The sequence below is a fragment of the Arachis duranensis genome, chromosome 4 (genome assembly GCF_000817695.3).
Source record: "Arachis duranensis cultivar V14167 chromosome 4, aradu.V14167.gnm2.J7QH, whole genome shotgun sequence".
Classification (NCBI taxonomy): Eukaryota; Viridiplantae; Streptophyta; class Magnoliopsida; order Fabales; family Fabaceae; genus Arachis; species Arachis duranensis.
In genome coordinates, this window is record NC_029775.3 from 111,839,677 (window position 1) to 111,844,166 (window position 4,490).

General features: G+C 24.6%; 1 long non-coding RNA gene across 1 annotated transcript; it reads left to right on the forward strand.

The window, feature by feature from the left end:
* Nucleotides 1–509, forward strand: LOC110280277 (uncharacterized). Its single transcript, XR_002374580.2, has 2 exons — nt 1–64; nt 136–509. It is a non-coding gene; the product is annotated as an uncharacterized LOC110280277 (long non-coding RNA).
* The last annotated feature ends 3,981 nt before the right edge of the window (nt 510–4,490 follow it).

Consider the following 4,490-nt stretch of genomic DNA (forward strand, 5'->3'; position numbering starts at 1 on the left):
TTGCCGTCTATTTCAAGTTTGTTGGAGCTTGAAGGTGATAGTGAGGCGATTGAGGATTATTTAGGTAAAATGGGCATGGTTTTTGTTGTGTGTTTTTGGGTAATGTAGGTAACAAGTGCTGGGTTTGTATTTCAGGTGAGAACGCTCCGACGCTGACTACTGCGAATTTGAAAGCTTTTGTGAATAAACAAATGAAAAGTGAGAAAGAGGCGTCTTGGACGAACATGGAGGGTGCTCAATCTGTGGTTCACCGAGATGCAGGGAAGAAGAGGAAAATTGCTTAGCTTCAATGACTAAGGTCGTTGATTTGACTGTTGGAAAGGATGGTGGTGGTGCTTTCTCGATGGAGGAGTTCAGTTTATATAATTCATTCTTTGTTAATTTAATGTAGCAAGCAAGCAAGTGCATCTTGGTACTCTTAAATGACTAATACTTTTAGTTGTATTATAGTAGTGAATAGTAGGGATGATAATAATATACTCACCCATGTGCAATGGGATTTCTATAAATCTAGTGATATCATCATCATATTTTTGCAAAAGCTCAGTGCTACCAACTTAGCCATCCATATGCTGTACATATTGATATGGTGATTGTGATTGGTTGGTGTGTTAGTTGTAGGGACCTTGCATGGGTCAAGGCAAGTGAAGCTATACATACTATATCAATGAAAATATTATTATTTATATCATATATAATAAGTAGTCAATTATATATATATATATATGGTCACATCAATGTATATTAACATATATTATCTAATTAAGATAACGAAATATATATGAATAAGATTAAAGATTAATTTTCATACGTACACATAATAGAAAAATTAAATACTAGTTAATTAAGGTTTATGGCTTCAAATTATAAAGATTCAGAAACAAAGGTTTTCAACTACTTACAAATTGCTAGTTATGATAATGTTTTATAAAACACTTAATTTATATGTGCCTTATTATTAAAAGGTTAATATTTCTACTTTGTTATTTGTATAACAAAACAATATTCTGTAATGTATGGATAGAATTAATGAAAAATAAAATTTAATTTCTTAATATTTTTATTCTCCTTACTTTTCTACATACTTTGAATGATAAAAAATTAATTTAATTTTTTATTATAAAAATTATAATATATTATGAGATTATTTATTAAAAAATAAATTAAAATAAGTATATAAAAAATTATATATCTAAACAAAACTAATATATAACTTCGTTAAAAATTTAATAAAGATAATTTTACTAGTTAAATATTCCTATTAATACTCAATAATTTATATACAGTTCAATAAGTTAGAAAATTAACAAAGAGTGAATAGTATAAGAAAACTTCCAGGCATGGCATGTATTTTTTTGGAAGTCTGAAATTCCAATTATCATTACCATTGAGATATAACATTAAATAATATACACAAGGCTCAGATTTGAGGATGAAACATATAATGCATATGAAGGTTTGGAGTGTTTATAGATCATACAACTGGTTCTTCTTTTCTCAAGTTTTCTTTAGGTTGAAATTCTTAATTTGTCCTCCACTCTTGAAGCTTAAAATGCCTTTTTTTTTTCTCAACCATATGGCTTTGGCGAAATGCACTCGGTGTTAGAAATTTTTTGTTTATTCTATTTTTGTTTTTGTTTTATTGTATCTCGTATTAATTTTTAATTATATTGTTCATACTTCATACACCAAAAATTAGTTATTGTGTAAAAAAGTAAAAATTAGATATTGCGTAAAAAAAATATGTATTTAGTATTTGATAAAAAATTATTTGGTATACTATTATAAATAAGTTTTAATGATTGTGGTAATTAAAGATCTATATAAAAAAATGTATGATTTAATACGAAAAATATATATAGATACATATTATTGATTTAATTACTAAGATTTTGTATGCAAGTTGTATTATTGGATTCATTTATTTAAAAGGCGATGAGAAATTATGCTAGGATAGTTAATTTTGTTTATATTTCTATTATTTAAAAATTTTAATTTTGATGCACTGTTAATATAAAATAGTTTTATATGTGCATTTAATCACATAATACTATATCACTAAAAATAACTATTATTTTTATTAGCAGTGTGAATGGTCATTCAAAAAAAATTAATGTAATTGTACGACTGTGTAAAATATTTTACACTATCACAATATCAAAATTAAACTCTTAAAAAATAAAATAATGCTATATTTTGTAAAAGAACAAAGTTAATTAATTTGTTAAGAGTTTTAAATATTCAGAAAAGGGAGAGTAACGCAAGTTACTAGAATTTATAACAAGTACTTTATTTCAAATAAGTGTAATATGGATAAATATAATCACTGAATCCAAATCAAACCTTTTTTTAACCTTTTATGTTTATGAGTCACATTTTTTCTATTTGGCTTATGTTAAAAGTAATATTAAATTGATATTTGGTTAAATATAATTTTATTCAAGAGTATGTTGTTGGTTAATAAATTATTGGATATATAAGATAGAATATTTTGATTAAGTTTTAATAAAAAAAATTTGGACAAAACAGTTTTTAACAACAATAATTATAACAACAATAATAAATTAGTTTTTAATCTTTTAGAATACTATATAAATTAGAATTTTTTGTTTAAATAAAAAAACTAATTTTAATTTGGGTTGGTCGAGTGGTCAGCTCACTTGTCCGCTTAAACAAGTGTCAGGGGTTCGAATCCCGCTTGTGCATGCAGCAACCCATTGGCCAGCGGCAGACCCTTAAATGAAGCTCATATCCGCGGCGGATTAGTCCTCGACCTGTCGGGTTGGGGGATACCGTGGGAAAAAAAAATAGATAATTATATATTAGCTCTATTTTTTTAAATCAAAATTCATAATTTAAATTTCTAGATTTTTAAGAACGTAATTTTTTTATTTTAAATTTAGATTTTTATTAATTTTTAAATTTTTTGATATTTTATTTGAATACAAACTAAAATATTTTTTATTGATATTTATAATTAAAATTAAATATTTGTTACCATAATTTTGTCTCATAGCCTTTGAAAATAAGAATGATTCTTTTTGTTTCATTATTTCGTATTTTGTGCCTGTAAATACTCATTTTTTTCTTAATTTTACAACTTATGTTATTAAATTATTTAAAATTTTAAAAATAAAAATAATTTTTTATTTATTAGAAATAATTTGTTATTTTTATGATATAGAAAAATTTATAATTATTTTAATGAAGTATTATTTATGATTTAGCTATTTTAACACACAAAAATTTGTAAAAATTGACTATTTTAACCATATTAAAAGTTCATGAACATATAAAATTTAACAATCTTAAGTTCTTAAACTATGATTATCTTAACATTTAAAGAAAAGAAACCATGATATTTAAAATTATTTCACATACAAAACTATTTATGTGTTAATCTTGTTTTTTTTTCTTTTACAAAAGTATTATATATTTATATTATATAATTTGTTGCATAAGTTACTAATACCCCTATGTAATTTTTTTATAATTTAATCAAAGTCCATCATTTCAAAGAAGGAATAAGAACATCACAAGCCAATGAGTTATAACTCAAATGGCATAATCTTTCCATACTCAATTAAGAGATTGTGGGTTCGAATCTTCTATGTTTGGTAAAAAAAAACATCACTATCATGCCGAGACACTATTTTATATTTTTGTGTCCACTATTTTACGAAGGACAATAATGGACACAGAATTTAAAAAGGTGGACACGGATTTTTTTTTAATCAAAATTTTTTATCGGAGTTCTTCTTTCTTTGCGTTTTTTTAGATACTCTCTTTTTTTAGAATTTTTTATTTCACTGTATAATTAATTTATTCTTTTTTATTGTTCATTCCCTTTTTTGTATTAATGGAGACTTAAGTCACTTTTCTATTTTATGTTACTTTATTTATTCTTAATTTTGTTACTTTAATACTATTTTTATCTTATTGGTTCATAGACCAATTTTTCTTGTAATTTTCTATACTCCTACGTACTCTTATTTTTTATTAAATTAATTTGTACTTGATGTAAAAAATTTAAAATTACATAACTATTTTAGTTATTTTGCATACTATTTTAATTTTGTCTATGTCTATCCAAACATAATACAAGACATTACATTAGTGTCTTGTCCATTATATCCAAACACAAAATACAAAATAATTTTTAGTGTTTTCGTTTTATTATCTCTATCTTAATGTCATGTCTCTAAAAACAAACACAGCCTAAGTATCCAATTTTGTCTTTTTCTCTCTAGTAAGGCTAATCTTGTACATTACAACAAAGCTACACGATAAATAAATTACAAACAACCGGACCCCACTTGGAATTTGATCTTCCAAAATAGTAGCTGGTATACATACTGAACAATCTATATATACTTCATAACATCAAATATTTGGTTGTATACATATCTTCTATCTAATTTTCTACCAAAAAAATGTCTACCCAATTATTGGATCTTTTTCTTGTTGGAGACTCCTCTGAAGAAGGACAA